The sequence below is a fragment of the Bos mutus genome, chromosome 15 (genome assembly GCF_027580195.1).
Source record: "Bos mutus isolate GX-2022 chromosome 15, NWIPB_WYAK_1.1, whole genome shotgun sequence".
Taxonomy (NCBI): Eukaryota; Metazoa; Chordata; class Mammalia; order Artiodactyla; family Bovidae; genus Bos; species Bos mutus.
This window is the reverse complement of record NC_091631.1, coordinates 3,972,529-3,990,366: the sequence shown is the minus strand read 5'-3', so window position 1 is coordinate 3,990,366 and position 17,838 is coordinate 3,972,529. Positions and strand designations below refer to the sequence as shown.

Genomic DNA, 17,838 nt, shown 5'->3' with positions numbered 1-17,838 from the left:
TGGGTTGTTCATGATAGTATAGATATTCGACATCATTTCACATAAAATCTCAACAAATTGGAAATAGAAGGAGTGTACCTTGACATAATAAAGTTCATATATTTACAGATCACAGCTAACATCATCCTCAACTTTGAAAGATTGAAAACTTCCCCATTAAAATATGCACAAAGAGGGCACTCTCACAAGCCCCTTTTACCATAGTATTGCCATAAAAATTCTTGTGAAAATTTTAGAGTTTTCTAAGTATAGCTCCTGTCAACTCTGAGAGTAAGATAATTTTATTAATTATCTCACTTGTTAAATTGAGTTTTACTTTCTGTAATAGTGCTTCTTTATTTAAAACCTTTTTTATTTTATATTGGTGTATAGCCAATTAATGAGTGTCACCAGTGGCTCAGTGGTAAAGAATCCATCTGCAATGCAGGAGACTCAGAAGACAAGGGTTCAATTCTTGGGTTAGGAAGATTCCTTGATGACATGGCAACCCACTCTAGTATTCTTGCTTGGATAATGCCGTGGACAGAGGAGCCTGGTGGGCTATAGTCCATGGTTCTTAAGAAACTGGATGTGACTGAAGTGACTGAAAATGAAGGCACAGCCATGAACAGTGTTGTGATAGCTTCAGGTGGACAGAAAAGGGACCCAGTCACGAAACCACGTATCCATTCTCCCCAAACTCCTTTCTCATTCGGACTGCCACATAACACTGAACAGAGCTTCCCGTGCTGTACAGTGGGACCCTGTTGGTTATCCACTTTAAATGAAGTGGTTTGAACATGTAGATCTCAGTCTTCCCAACTATCTCTCCCACATTGTTCTCCACTGACAACCATAAGTTTGTTCTCTGCATCTCTGAATCTGTTCTGCTTTGTTCCTTGGTATCATTTCTGTAACAGTGCTTCTGATGGTATTTGTTTTCTATCCTTTCAATATCATCTTAAACATATCCCTTTAAGAAAAATAATCTCTGGTTATATTATCCATAGTAGAATTTTCCCTCTTATTTTCTGTCACGCTACCCTATTTCTTAACTTATAAGTAGTGAAAAGAATAAAACTACTTTATTAAACTGTTTCTTTCTTTATTATCTGAATCATAAATAAATAACATCCATGCAGGAGAAAAATTTTGCATGATTTTCCAACCGATTTTAGAAATTGCTGGGCTCTCACTCAACGTACAATTGCTGGCATAATACAGGTGTCTTAACCTTTTAAAAATTAATAATTGGATAAATAATTAGCTGTTATCTCTAAAATGCTAACACATTTAGTTGCATTTTCTGATATAATTTTATATCTCTAACAAAATTTTAAGCTGAGAATAAGTTCAGTTCAGTTCAGTCATTCAGTCATGTCCAACTCATTGCCACCCCATGGACTGTAGCAATCCAGCCTTCATTGTCCATCAACATATCCCAAAGCTCACTCAAATTCATGTCCGTCAAGTTGGTGATACCATTCAACCATCTCATCCTCTGTCCCCTTCTCCTCCCGCCTTGAATATTTACCAGCATCAGGATCATTTCAAATGAGTCAGTTCTTCACATCAGGTGGCCAAAGTATTGGAGCTTCAGCCTCAGTCCTTCCAGTTAATATTCAGGATTTATTTCCTTTAGGATGGACTGGATCTCTGTGCAGTTCAAGGAACTCTCAAGAGTCTTCTCCAACACCATAGTTCAAAGGCGTCAGTTCTTCTGCACTCAGCTTTCTTTATAGTCCAACTCTCACATCCATACATGACTATTGGAAAAACCATAGCTTTGACTAGATGGACCTTTGCAAAGTAATGTCTCTGCTTTTTAATATGCTGTCTAGGTTGGTCATAGTTTTTCTTCCAAGAAGCAAGTGTCTTTTGATTTCATGGCTGCAGTCACCATCTGCAGTGATTTTGGAGCCCAGGAAAATAAAGTCTGTCATTGTTTCCATTGTTTCCCAATATATTTGCCATGAAGTGATGTGACCGAATGCCATGACCTTTGTTTTCTGAATGTAGAGCTATAGCCAGCTTTTTCCCTTTTCTCTTTCACTATCATCAAGAGGCTCTTTAATTCTTTGCTTTCTGCCATAAGGGTGGTGTCATCTACATATCGGAGGTTATTGATATTTCTCCCGGCAATCTTGATTCCAGCTTGTGCTTCATCCAACCCAGCATTTCGCATGGTGTACTCTGCATTTAAGGTAAATAAACAGAGTGACAATATACAGCCTTGACTCACTCCTTTTGCAGTTTGACCCAGTTCATTGTTCCATGTCCGGTTCCAGCTGTTACTTCTTGAGCTGCATACAGATTTCTAAGGAGACCCGTAAGATGGTCTGGCATCCCATCTGTTAAGAATTTCCCGCAGTTTGTTGTGATCCACACAGTCAAAGGCTTTGGCATGGTCAATAAAGCAGAAGTAGATGTTTTTCTGGAACTCTCTTGCTTTTTCAGTGATTCAACGCATGTTGGCAATTTGATCTCTTGTTCCTCTGCCTTTCCTAAATCCAGTTTGAACATCTGGAAGTTCTCTGTTCACATACTGTTGAAGCCTGGCCTGGAGAATTTTGAGCATGACTTTGCTAGCATGTGAGATGAGTGGATTGGGCGGTAGTTTGAATATTCTTTGGCATTGCCTTTCTTTGGGACTGGAATGAAAGCTGACCTTTTCCAGTCCTGTGGCCACTGCTGAGTTGTCCAAATAGCTGGCATATGAGTGCAGCACTTTAACAGAATCAGATTTTTGGATTTGAAATAGCTTAGCTGGAATCCCATCACCTCCACTAGCTTTGTTCGTAGTGATGCTTTCTAAGGCCCACTTGACTTCACATTCCAGGATGTCTGGCTCTAGGTGAGTGATCACAAAATCATCATGATTATCTGGGTCATGAAGATCATTTTTGTATAGTTCTTCTGTGTATTCTTGCCACCTCTTCTTAATATCTTCTGACTCTGTTAGGTCCATACCATTTCTGTCCTTTATTGTGCCCATCTTTGCATGAAATACTCCCTTGGTATCTCTAATTTTCTTGAAGAGATCTCTAGTCTTTCCCATTCTATTGCTTTTCTCTACTTCTTTGCATTGATCACTGAAGAAGGCTTTCTTATCGCTCCTTGCTATCCTTTGGAACTCTGCATTCAAATAGGTATATCTTTCCTTTTCTCCTTTGCTTTTAGCTGCTCTTCTTTACTCAGTTATTTGTAAGGCCTCCTTAGACAACCATTTTGCCTTTTTTTTTTTTTTTTTTTTCTTTTTCTTGGGGATGGTCTTGATCACTGCTTCCTGTATAGTGTCATGAACCTCTGTCCATAATTCTTCAGGCACTCTATCTGATCTAATCCTTTGAATCTATTTGTCACGTCCACTGTATAATCATAAGAGATTTGATTTAGGTCATAACTGAGTGATCCTATTGTTTCCCTACCTTCTTCTACTTAAGAATTTTTAAAATTAAAATTTAATTTAAATTTAAAATTTAAGAATTTTTTTTTCTCTATATAGTCAGAAAAAGCAAGACTGGGAGTTTACTGTGGCTCGGATCATGAACTACTTATTCCCAAGCTGAGAATATTGAGTAGTAAATAGAAGAATGGAAAATCTTCCTCTGCCAGGTGCAGGAAATATATAACAAAGAAGTTCACTGGGATAAAATGATTGGGGTGATTTTATTCTTGATTGGCAATTGTCTCATAATGATTCTAAAGCTATTTTTCCATGTTGCGCCATTATGATATTTAATATGAAATTTGGTCTAATAATATCTTTACCTCTAGATGTTCTTTAACAACTTTGTGGAAAATTCCAGTGTATTAATTAAAGCAAGAATCAGTCTTGGACACATTCCAATTCCAAGACTCCATGATAAATTCAGCTGGAAGGGATGAAATATTCCATAATCTCACCCTTAACAGGGAGAAGATGCTATCCACTTAGTGATTGTCATACATTTTTCAGGAGGTCATTTCTTACACTTAAAGCATGACAAAAAAATCGCAACAGTCTTTCGAAATCTGAAGTCAGCTAGTCTGTCCATGTTAACGTGAGTGTGAGAAGAGCTAAACATTCAAACGCTATTTTTCGTTTTGATGTTAGTAGGAAATAAGTTGTGAAAAACTTCCCTAGGAAATGGCTAGTTGATATCTATGTTTTCTATGAATATGGAGGATTTGCTGGTCATTTTGATACATTTCCTGATGTGATAAACTATTTTTTTCTGTGTGCCATGGAACTCCTTTCAAATAATCTATATTTTATATAAAAATGAACTTCTGAATAATCAGAAGACTCAGTGGAGGAAAAGGACAGATTGCCAAATGAAATAAACTCAAGTAATAAGGCAGCATTTGGCCTCTGTCATCAAACTGGATGAAAAACAATTTCAAGTGTTTATGAATAACTTCAAATCATCCTTAGATTCTGAACAAACCTCCACAAGGTAAGACTAACAGAAAATAATGAGAACCAGGCTCACAATTGTATGACTTTCTTTATGTAAGAAACTAAATTACTTTGAAGTCAAACAAATGTACATTCAGTTCTAGATATATCACTTAGAAATGTGTGATTTGGGGAAAATAAATGATATGTTCTGAGTATTAGATTTTTCAATTATAAAATGGCAATTGCATTTCTTACTATTGTAAATATTAAATGTGATACATTAGACTATGAGTGCATAATTGGAATATACTGTAGCAGTTTTGAGCAATAGAGTGATATCATCAGAATAAAACTTAAAAAGACAATTTGAGCTGCTTTAGGAGAACCAAGTTTTTGAGAATAAACACAAAAAAACTTGGTAGGAGGGTACTGCAGAAGACCAGGAAAAAATTAAGAAGGGAATGAAAAATTAGTGATATATTTTGAAAGTGGAGACAACAGGATTTAATAAAGTTTTATGAGAGTATCAAGTGCAGAAGACGGCAATTTTTTTGTCAGGACAATAGCATGGAAAATGATAGTATTTAATGAGATAAATAGGGAATGCCTCTTTAAATTTTGTATAGGAACTGCTTCTGTTTTTCATGGAAAATTTAAAAGCTAGTTTTATAAATACTAAATTGCCAGTCAACTGGATGTCAAAAACTAGAGATGTTGCACATACAAATTTGAAAATTAAGGGAGACAGAAGGGCTGGAGACACAAAGTTAGACTGCTGCAGCATTTATTGGTCAGGAAAAGGGAAATATCCACCTGAAGACCTAAGACGTATCAATGAGGTCTGAGATAATTCAAGACAGGGATCTTCTATTCATAGTTTTGTCTACTCACATTGATTATGTAAATTACCTTAAGAGGTGTTACACATTTGTGACTTTATAAACGATGCTCCTTTTCATGGAATTCTCTTCCCATCTTTTTTTATCCTCTCATTAAAAACAAAACAAAACAAAACTCAGCTGAAGCATTGACTCCGTTGGGAAGTCTTCTCTGATTCTAGTTTGATATGCACCTATGCTGTGATTCTTAGCACTGTGTGAATATTCACGCAATGGCTGAAATTGCCTGATTCCTTATTATGTGTCACATCACTGAAGGTAGAGTTCCAAGGCTTTTTCAAGCTGGTAATTAGAATGTTCTTGACATATTGGACCCAAAATGTATGCCATTCACAATCTTCTCTTGAATGGATATATTAAAAAATTAAACATTTAATTCTCCCCACCCCCACCTTGTTTTATATGCAAACTGCTTCTAATACACAAACTCAGCTCTTGTAAGAACTAGATGGAACCAAGGAGCAATAGCAAAAAGTCCTTTTTGTTATGTTCCTGGTCTTTTACATTTTGACTGTACTGGGCAACTTTCTCATTATCATTACTGTAACTGTCAGTAAGACCCTGAACTCACCGATGTACTTTTTTCTTGCTAGCTTATCATTTATGGATGTCACTTATTCTTCTATTACCCCCAGATTGATTTCAGACTTATTCTTTGGGGGAAAAAACATATCCTTTGAATCTTGCATGACTCATCTGTTTGCAGAGCACTTTTTGCTGGATCAGGGGTCTTCCTTCTGCTGGTGATGGCCTGTGACCACCATGTGGCCATCTGTAAGCCCTTGCATTACTTGGTGATCATGAGGCAGAGGGTGTGTGTTGTGCTGCTGCTGATGTCCTGGTTTGGAGGTTTTCTGCACTCAGTAATTCAACTTAGCACTATTTATGGGCTCCCATTCTGTGGCCCGAATGTCATTGATCACTATATTTGTGACATGTACCCTTTACCAAAACTCGTCTGTACTGACACCTATGTCACTGACCTCTTAGTTGCATCCAATGGGGGGCTGATCTGCACTATTGTGTTTCTGCTCTTGCTCATCTCCTATGGAGTCATCCTGCACTCTCTGAAGAACCTGAGTCAGGAAGGGAGGCGGAAAGCCCTCCAGACCTGTGGTTCCCACATCACTGTGGTTGCTTCTTTGTTCCTTGTATTTTCATTAAGGCAAGACCTGCTAAGACCTTCCCCACTGACAAATCTGTGAGCGTGTTCTATACAGTCATAACCCCCATGCTGAACCCATTAATCTACAGTCTAAGAAATTCTGAGTTGACTAATGCTATGAAGAAGCTCTGGCAAAGGAACACCATATCTGATAGTAAATAAGTGCATCATCTACCATAAAGGGAGCCATTTGACATCGGGGTTCATTTACTTATATTACAAAAGTAATTTTAAAATTTGATTCTGATTTCCCTTTCTTCAGAGACTTTGTGATAATTATATGAATGTTTGCAATTAATACAGCTATGCTATTATTAACAGTTTACCTACTTACTAGGATATAAGGTCTATAATTTCTTGTTTATTACTGTACCTAGAAAGAGGTAATGCCTATATATCTAGGAATTAGTAATATATTTTAAAAAATAGAGACATCACTTTGCCAACAGAAGTCCATATGTCAATGCATAGTTTTTCCAATAGTCATATATGGATATGAGATGTGGACCATACAGAAGGCTGAACACAGAAGAACTGATGCTTTTAAACTGTGGTGCTGCCAAAGACTCTTGAAAGTCCTTTGAAATGTGAGGAGGTCATACTAGTCAATCCTAAGAGAAATCAACCCTGACTATTCATTGGAATAACTGATGCTAAAGCTGAAGCTCCAATACTTTGGCCACCTGATGGGAAGAGTTGACTCATTGGAAAAATCCCTGATGCTGGGAAAGATTGAGCACAGGTGGAGAAGGGGGTGACAGAGCATGAGATGGCTGGATGGCATCACCAACTCAATGGCCATGAATTTGAGCAAAGTCTAGGAGACAGTGAAGGACAAGGAAGCTTGGTGCACTGCAGTCCATGGGTTCATGAAGAGCTGGATATGACTAAATGTCAAGAACAGTAATTTAAAATGAATTAAGAAATTATTATCAGTTTTACTGATTTTTAGGTTTATATATAGTTAACTTTTAAACTTTTTATATAGAATTTTAACTATTATATAGTCACCCTGAAATTTAATCAATTCATGTATTTATCTTTTTACTCTTTTTCAGAGACAGGATACGTTTTATATAGATTTGTGTCATTTAATTGGAACATTTTTATATATACAATTTTATATATTTAATTTTATATAAGTTGCTTTCTTTACTATATTTAAGTTGCATTATTCACAAAATGTTTAACTTAATGCTTTAACTTTATAAGAAAAATTGAAATCGAAAAAGATATTAATAAATAGTATAAAGGAAAACCAAGTAAACTGGGATGCAATGTCAAATAAATTTCCTATTTTTCTCTCAGTATTTTCTAGTCCTCATGCTCAGAATTTAGCCCTAAGTTTGTTTCTTAATTGATGGCTTAATTGGTGGCTCAGTCAGGAAAGAACCTGCCTGCAACACAGGAGACCTGGTTTCAATCCCTGATTCCGATCCCTGATTCAAGATCTCCTGGAGGAGGAAATGGCAATACACTCTAGTATTCTTGCTTGGGAAATCACATGGAGAGAGGAACCTGGTGGGTTATAGTTTATGGGGTTGCACAGAGTCAGATAAGACTTAGCGACTAAATCACTACCACCAATAATCTTTGAAACAAAATATATTAACCAATGTATATTTGCTTCTTTCTATGTACGTAACACTTGCTTTTGGTATCTGACATATGAAAAATATTTCTATTATCAATCTATAATATCTCTTAACTTTTCTTAAGCTACACAATACTGTGTATAGATTTATACTAAAATTGACATGTCCATTCCTCTTCATTTGGTTCCTAAACGTCTCTATGAGAAATAATTTTCCAATAAATATGTTTTTGAATTGTGCAATTATGAGTTCCTAGGCATAGAATTTTTTTTTTTGCTATTTCTTTTTTTTTAAATTTAAATTTTAATTTATTTTTTTACTTTACAATATTGTATTGGTTTTGCCATACATCAACATGAATCCGCCACGGGTGTACACGTGTTCCCAATCCTCCCCATACCATCCCTCTGGGTCATCCCAGTGCACCAGCCCCAAGCATCCTATATCCTGCATCAAACCTGGACTGGCAATTCATTTCTTATATGATATTATATATGTTTCAATGCTATTCTCCCAAATCATCCCCCCTCCCCCACAGAGTCCAAAAGACTGTTCTATACATCTGTGTCTCTTTTGCTGTCTTGCATACAGGGTTGTCATTACCATCCTTCTAAATTCCATATATATATGTGTTAGTATACTGTATTGGTGTTTTTCTTTCTGGCTTACTTCACTCTGTATAATAGGCTCCAGTTTCATCATCCAGAGGGATGGTATTGGGAGGGAGTTCAGGATGGGTAACGCGTGTACACCCGTGGCGGATGCATGTTGATGTATGGCAAAACCAATACAATATTGTAAAGTAAAATAATAATAATAAAAAAAATAAAAAAGTTATATATATATATATAAAAAGAAATCAAGCAGATAATATCCATCCCAGGAAGGGAGTCTTAAAAAGAGAGGTTTCCAAACACCAGAAAACACTCTCACTGCTGAGTCTGTGGCAAGCCTTGGAAGCACAGAGGGCAACATAATAGGTAGGAAAAATAAGTAAATAATTAAAAGCCACAGATTATGAGCCCAACGGTAACTCCTCCAGTGGAGAAGCAGCTTAGTGGCTGGCCATCGGAAGTTGACAGAGATCAGTTGAAAGCAATCATCAAAGCTGATCCTCTTATAATTACACAAGAAGTTGCGGAAGATCAAAATCAACTGTTCTATTGTCATGCAGTGTTTAAAGCAAACTGGAAAGGTGAAAAACTTCAATACTTGGATGCTTTATCAACTGACCAATAATAAAAAATTGTTGCTTCAAAGTGTCATCTTTTCTTACTCTGTACAACAACAGTGAACCATTTCTCCATCAAATTGTGACCTGCGACAAAAAGTGAATTTTATATGACAACTGGCAACAACCAGCTCAGTGGTTGGACTAAAGAGAAGCTCCAAAGCACTTCCCAAAGCCAAACTTGCACCAAAAAAAAAAAAAAAAAAAAAAGTCATGGTCACTGTTGGTCTGCTTCTGCTTCTGCTCTGATCCACTACAGCTTTCTGAATCCCAGTGAAATCATTACATCTGAGAAGTATGCTCAGCAAATCAATGAAGTGAAGTGAAATGAAATGAAAGTCGCTCAGCTCTGTCCGACTGCAATCCCAAGGACTGTAGCCTGCCAGGTTCCCCTGTCCATGGGATTCTTGAGGCAAGAATACTGGACTGGGTTGCTATTCCCTTCTCCAGGGTATCTTCCCAACCCAGGGATTGAACCTGGGTCTTCTGCATTGCAGGCAGATTCTCTACTGTCTGAGCCACTAGAGAAGTCCCAGCAAATCAATGGGATGCACCAAAAACTGCAATGCCTACAGCCGGTATTGGTCAACAGAAGGGGCCCAGTTCTTCTCCAGGATAATGACCGAGTGCACCTCACACATACAGTTTTTCAAAAATTGAATGAACTGGTCTAAGTTTTACCTCATCTGCCATATTCAGCCTGACCTCTTGCCAGCTGACTACCACTTCTTCAAGCATATCCCTTCAACGACTTTTGCAGGGAAAACACTTCCACAACCAGTAGGAGGCAGAAAATGCTTTCCAAGAGTTTGTGGACTCCCCAAGCCCAGATTTTTACATACAGGAATAAATAAATGTATTTCTCATTGGCAAAAATGTGTTGATTGCAATGCTTCCTGTTTTGATTAATAAAGATGTTTGAGCCTACTTATCAATATGTTGATTTAATAGTCACAGTCTGAAACCACAATAATGTTTGCACCAACCTGTTTTATTATGACTCACTGCAACTTCTATTTAAGATATCGCTGATCCATGTAGCATAAATTACTCCCTGTCACTTTGAGGGTAAACCCATCCCACTCAGTGTTTCATCAGTAACTTTGGTACCTCTATTTGCAAGGTGGAGTTTTGGTCTAATCTGTAGTGCAAATTCTCATTGCTTTGTAGGCAAGGAAGTTTCCTATTGTAAAATCTCATCTTTCCTCTGCAAAACCAGACAATCTGAAGTCCGGAGGAGCACAAAATCCTTCAACAGTGTTTGATAACTTGCTTTTAAAATCTGAGTTTGAAACTCCAAAATAAAGAGTTTGTGTTTTTGTTCCTTCTTTCTCCTTCTTTCTTTCTTCTTCTTCTTCTTTTTGTCTACTTTCTTTATTGATTCATCCTGAGAACTTAAACAATGCCTGGCCCACAGGAGGTACTCAATATTTGTTGCATTGATTAGATAAAACTTTGGAATTAGCATATACAGACTACTATATTTAAAATTGACATCCAGCAAGGACTTACTGTGTAGTACAGGAAGCTCTGCTCAACATTCTGTAGTAACCTAAATGGGAAAAGAATTTGGAAAAGGATAGATACAAATACGTGTATACCTGAATCACCTTGCTGTACACCTTAACTAACACATTGTTAATCAGCTATATTCCAATACAAAGTAAATATTAAAAATAGAGATTTTAATTTAGTAGTTTTGCTATTGATTGACTATTTGTCAATTTGCTATTGATTAGAAAGATTACCTTGGTTTATTTGAAGCCAATGATCTTTACATATACTTTGGGCTATTGTGCTATAGTTTATGTTCACATCATACACCAGTTAATGAGGTCACCTTAGTTCTTATATTTACTTTAAAAATTGTGGTGAAATATGCATAACAAAATTTACAATTTTTACCATTTCAGAGTAGCACTAAGTTAATTCACATTGTTATGCAAACATCACCACCATCCATCTCCAAAACTTTTTCAACTTTCCAAACTGAAATTCCACAGCCATTAAACAAAATCCTTCATTTTCGCTCACTGCTATTTTTTGCCTATGAATTTGACTGCTTTAAGTGCCTCATGGAAGTGGAATCATACCATTTCTGGTTTTTGGTGATTGCCTTTTAAACACTTATTATAATTTCTTTTCCCCATAAAATGCTTGGGACACTTGTTGAACATTATCTAAATACATATAGGAAGATTTATTTCTAAACTATCTGTTTTACTCCATTAGTCCATCGTGCATCTTTATTTCAATGCTGGGGCTGCCATTACCATAGATTTGCATAATATATTTTATAATCAGGAGGTATGAGACTCCCAATCTTCTTTTCTAGATTGTTTTGACAATTTGGAGTCCTTGAGATTCCTTATGAATTTTAGCATGGATTTTTCTGTTACTGCAAAAAAGATTTTTTGGTTATGATAGGAATTGCACTGAATCACGAGGTATTATTAAGTAATGCTCAAAATATTCCAAGTCAGGCTTCAGCAATACATGACTTATGAACCAGTTGTTCAAGCTGGTTTCAGAAAAGGCAGAGGAACCAGAGATCAAATTGCCAACATCTACTGGATCATTGAAAAAGCAAGAGAGTGTCAGAAAACCATCTATTTCTGCTTTATTGACTATGCCAAAGCCTTTGACTGTGTGGATCACAATAAACTGGGGAAAATTCTGAAAGAGATGGGAATACCAGACCACCTGACCTGCCTCTTAAGAAACCTATATGCAAGTCAGGAAGCAACAGTTAGAACTGGACATGAAACAACAGACTGGTTCCAAATAGGAAAAGCAGTATATCAAGGCTGTATATTGTCACCCTGCTTATTGAACTTATATGCAGAGTACATCATGAGAAACGCTGGGCTGGAAGAAGCACAAGATGGAATCAAGATTTCTGGGAGAAATATCAATAATCTCAGATATTCAGATGACACTACCCTTATGGCAGAAAATAAAGAAGAACTAAAAAGCCTATTGATGAAAGTAAAGAGAGTGAAAAAGTTGGCTTAAAGCTCAACATTCAGAAAACGAAGATCATGGCATCTGGTCCCATCCCTTCATGGCAAATAGATGGGGAAACAGAGGAAAGAGTGGCTGACTTTATTTTGGGGGGCTCCAAAATCACTGCAGATGGTGATTGCAGCCATGAAATTAAAAGACGCTTACTCCTTGGAAGGAAAGTTATGACCAACATAGACAACATATTAAAAAGCAGAGGCATTACTTTGTCAACAAAGGTCTGTCTAGTCAAAGCTATGGTTTTTATGGATGTGAGAGTTGGATGTGAAGAAAGCTGAGCACCGAAGAATTGATGCTTTTAAACTGTGGTGTTGGAGAAGACCCGTGAGAGTTTCTTGGACTGCAGGAGATCCAACCAGTCCATCCTAAAGTAGATCAGTTCTGGGTGTTCATTGGAAGGACTGATGTTGAAGCTGAAACTCCAATCCTTTGGCCACCTGATGCGAAGAGCTGACTCATTTGAGAAGACCCTGATGCTGGGAGGGATTAGGAGCAGGAGGAGAAGGGGACAACAGAGGATGAGATGGCTGGATGGCATCACCAACTCAATGAACATGGGTTTGGGTAGACTCCGGCAGTTGTTGATGGACAGGGAGGCCTGGCGTGCTGGGATTCACGGGGTTGCAAAGAGTTGGACATGACTGAGTGACTGAACTGAACTGAATTGTTGAATAGCCCAGCTTATAAACGTCTTCTCGTATATGTGTGTGTGTTCTATATATCTCTCAGCAATATTTTGTAGTTTTCAGAGTGTAAGACTTTATTTTATTCTTTTTTTTGATACTTTTGTAAGTGAAATTATTTTCTTAAAGTCTCCTTGGGTTGTCCATGATCAGATAGAAATCTCTCAACAAGTTGGAAATAGAAAGTACCTTGACTTAATAAAATCCATATATTACAGATCCACAGCTAATACCTTTCTCTACATGAAAGGTTGAAAGCTTTTCCATTAAAATATGGAATAAGACAAGAGGGCATATATTCTCTGGTCCTTTTTAACATAGTACTGCCATAAAAATTTCTGTGAAAATTTTAGAGTTTTCTAAGTATAGCTCTTGTTTTCTCTGAAGTGAGATAGTTTTATTCATTAATTTCATTTAGTTTTAGTTTCTGTAACAGTGCTTCTGATGGTAGCCACTCGCTATCCTTTTAATCTCAGCTTAAACATCACCTTTGAAGAAAGGTCATCTGTACGCTTTCCACAGTAGAACTCTACCTATCTTTTTTCACAGTATTCTAATTCTTATAAGCAGTGAATAAGACTGCAGCTACTTTGTCAAGTTGTCTCATACTTTATTGTCTGGCTCTAAGAAAGAAGATCCAGGCAGGAAGAAACCTTCATGTGCTCTCCCAGGTTTCACTCATCCCTGTGTCCTCACTCAGAGGACAGTTGCTGACATGACAGAGGTGCCCAGACTTCAAAAAAAACAAATGATAATAATTGGATAATTAGCTATTATATCTAAAATTTTAATACATTTAATTGTGTTTTTTTGATATCATTTTCATATATCTAACCAAATTAAGGTGATTAAATTGAGTACTAAACAAAAGGAAAGAAAATCTTGCAATGGCAGGTGGGGAAAGAAATAACAAATAAGTGCACTGGGACAAATGTTTTATTATTTTTGATTGACTTTAGCCTCTTAAAGATTCTAAAGCTGTTTTGTTTTGGGTATTGTACTTTTTTGATATTATTTTTGTGACTTTGCCTATAGGTAAAAAAAAAAAAAACTCTAGGGGAAATCCAAGTGATTAATTAAACAAGAATCAGTCTTGGACACATTCCAATTCTAAGACTCGATGATTGTGGCTGAAAGGGATGAAATATCCCATGATCTTCCCCCCTAATAAGAAGAAGATGTTATCCACTTAGTAACTGGAATCAATTTTTCAGGTGGCCCTTTTATAGACTTAAAGCATGACAAAAAAAAAAAAAAAAAGAATGTCTTTCAAAATCTCAGTCAACGAGTCTGGTCATGTTAATATGACAGAATGAAAAGGGCTAGACAGTCAAATATTATTTTTCTTGTTGAAGTTAGTAGGAAAGACGTTACTTGTGAAAACTTCCCTGCCAAATAACCAGTTGATTTATTCTATGTATATGTAAGATTTGCTGGTCATTTTGATAAATTTCCTAATGTGGTAAGCTTTTGTTTTTCTAGGTGTGCACCATGGAATTCTTTTGGAAAACTCAACACAGCACATAAAAATGTGCCTCTGAATAATCAGAAGACTCCATGGAGAAAATGGACTGAGAGTCAAATAAAATGAAATGTGTCCTCAAGTAATAAGGTGACCTTTTGTCCTCTGTTGTTAAATTGGATGAAAAATAATTTCAAGTGTTTGTGTGTAACTTTAAGTCACCCTTAGATTCTGAACAAGCCTCCACAAGGTAAGATTAGCAGTAAATAGTGGGAACCAGGCTCATTATTGGGGATTGTCTTTATTATGTAAGAAATTTAATTACTTTGAAATCCATCAAACTTAGATTCAGTTCTAGGTATGTCCCTTAGAAATGTGTGATTTCGGGAAAATGAATGAGATCTTCTAGCATTAGTTTCTTCAACTATAAAAAGAGGATTACAGTTCTTGTTACTGTCAATATTAAAAGGAGGGGGAAATACTTTTGTTTATGTTCCTGTTTGTCTATGTTTTGACTGTGGTGGGCAATTTTCTAATTATAGTCACTGTAGCTGTCAGTAAGACCCTGAACACACCAGTGTACTTTTTTCTTGCTTGCTTATCATGTATGGATATTGCTTATTCCTCTTCTATGAGTATGATTAGATTATACTCTAGGATTTTTGAGCAGTAGCGTGATGTCATTTGAGCTGCTTCAGGAGAACTGATTCTTGGAGGCTAGAATAAACATGGAGAGATTTGATAGGCATCTATTGCTGTGGACCAGGAAGAAATTAAGAAGTAGGGAATGATCAAATTTCTGATATATTTTCATAGTAGAGTGAATAGGATTTATTAAAGTTTTATAAGAGTAACAAATGAATGAAGAGTACAGCAATTTTTTTGTCCGAACGATAACATGATAAAGTGAAAGTGAAGTGAAGTTGCTCAGTCGTGTCCGACTCTTTGCGACCCCATGGACTGTAGTCTACCAGGCTCCTCTGTCCATGGGATTTTCCAGGCAAGAATACTAAAGACAGCATTTAATGAGATAAATAGGGAACACCTCTTTAAATTTTGTATAGAAAATGCTTATGGTTATTATGGACATTTCAAAAGTTTTTAAATACTAAATTACTATTCACTTGGATGTCAAAATTAGAGATGTTGCATATCCAAGTTTTCAAATTAAGAGGAGAGGTAGGGGTTGGAGACACAAAATTACTGCTGTAGTATTTAATTGTCAGGAAAAGGGAAATAACCATCTAAAAACCTAAGAAGTGTCAGTGAGGTCTGAGACAATTCAGTACAGGGAACTTCCTCACAGTTTGATCTACCCACATTGATTATGTAAATTACCTTAAGTGGGCCTCAAGTATTAGACTTTTGTGGCTTTATAAATATTGGACTTTTTGGATTTCTCCTCCTTATTTTTTTTATTCATTCAATTCTTTTTTACACTCAGCTGAAGCTTTGCTTCCTCTGGAAAGTCTTCTGTCATACCTATTTGATATACTCCTGTAGTATGACTCTTAGCACTGTTTGAATATTCATTTAATGGCACTAATAGCGTGGGTCTGGAATCGGTTGATTTCTCGTTATGTGTCATAGCACTGAAGGAAAGAAACTCTGCCTTCAACCTGATAATAATAAAAATGTCCATGACACATTGGACACAAATAGTTGTTCTATACTCATTCTTTCAACAAATGGAAAAAAAAAATTCTCATACATTTTAGCATTTTACCCCTTTATCTTCCCCTCCTTGTTTTGTAGGCAAGTTGCTTCTACTGTATGAAGTCAGCTCCTGTTCAGATTAGATGGAATCAAGAAACAATGTAACCTACTTTGTTCTCCTGGGACTCACACAGAATCCAAAGGAGGAGAAAGTACTTTTGTTTATGTTCCTGTTTGTCTACCTTTTGACTGTGGTGGGCAATTTTCTAATTATAGTCACTGTAGCTGTCAGTAAGACCCTGAACACACCAATGTACTTTTTCTTGCTTGCTTATCATGTATGGATATTGCTTATTCCTCTTCTATTACCCCCAGATTGATCTCAGACTTGTTCTTTGGAGAAAAAACCATAACCTTTAAATCTTGCATGACCCAGCTATTTACAGAGCACCTTTTTCTGGATCAGGGGTCTTCCTTCTGCTGGTGATGGCCTATGACCGCTATGTGGCCATCTGTAAGCCCTTGCATTACTTGGTGATCATGAAGCAGAGGGTGTGTGTTGGGTTGCTAGTGGTGTCCTGGGTTGGAGGTTTTCTGCATTCAGTAATTCAACTTAGCACTATTTATGGGCTCCCATTCTGTGGCCCGAATGTCATTGATCACTTTATGTGTGACATGTACCCCTTATTGAAACTTGTCTGTACTGACACCTATGTCATTGGCATCTTAGTTGTGGCCAATGGGGGACTGATCTGCACTATAGTGTTTCTGCTCTTGCTTGTCTCCTATGGAGTCATCCTGCACTCTCTGAAGAACCTGAGTCAGGAAGGAAGGCGGAAAGCCCTCCAGACCTGTGGTTCCCACATCACTGTGGTTGTCTGCTTCTTTGTTCCCTGTATTTTCGTATATGTAAGACCTGCTAAGACCTTCTACATTGATAAATCATTGAGCGTGTTCTATACAGTCATAACCCCCATGCTGAACCCATTAATCTACAGTCTAAGAAATTCTGAGTTAATTTATGCTATGAAGAAGCTCTGGAAAAGAAACATCATATCCCATATTAAATAAATGCATCATCCATCATGAAGGGAGTCATTTGACATCATGGTTCATTTTCTTGGAATGCAGAAGTCATTTTAAAATTTGTTGTGATTTCTCTTTTTCAAAGAGTTTATGTTAATTATAATTAAAGATTACAATTAAACAACCAGGGTATAATAACAGGGTATAATTATAATATATAATTACCTATGTACTAGAATTCATTATCTTGTTTATCAGTGTACCTAGAATGGTGTAATGCCTACATAGCAAGGAATTAATATGTAATGAATTAGCGAGTAAATTGTTCATAGTTATACTGATTTTTCACCAACTTATGCATTTACATTTTTTATTCTTTTTCAGAGACAGTGTAATTTTTATTTAGCATCTTGTCATTTAAGTTAACATTTTTACTTATACAGTTTAAAATACATAATTATACATGGCTTGCCTTTACTGTATTTCATTTGCATTACACAGCACTTTTACGTTTGTACTTTTAGTGTTTACAATGAAGCTGAAGTAAAATAGATAATAATAAATAGCATAAGTGAAAACTAAATGCTACGAAAGTGTAGTCACTCAGTAGTGTCTGACTCTTTGCAACCCTGTGGACTCTAGTCCACCAGGCTCTTCTGCCCGTGGAATTCTATAGGCAAGAATACTGGAGTGGATTGCCATTGCCTTTTCCAGGGGATCCTCCCAACCCACGG

The 17,838-nt window shown here is 36.6% G+C and overlaps 2 pseudogenes; both read left to right on the top strand.

Annotated features, from left to right (window-relative positions):
* The first annotated feature begins 2,162 nt into the window (after positions 1-2,162).
* On the top strand, positions 2,163-6,589 carry LOC102284302 (olfactory receptor 4A47-like; annotated as a pseudogene).
* A 9,632-nt stretch (positions 6,590-16,221) lies between these two features.
* On the top strand, positions 16,222-17,149 carry LOC102284025 (olfactory receptor 4A47-like; annotated as a pseudogene).
* The last annotated feature ends 689 nt before the right edge of the window (positions 17,150-17,838 follow it).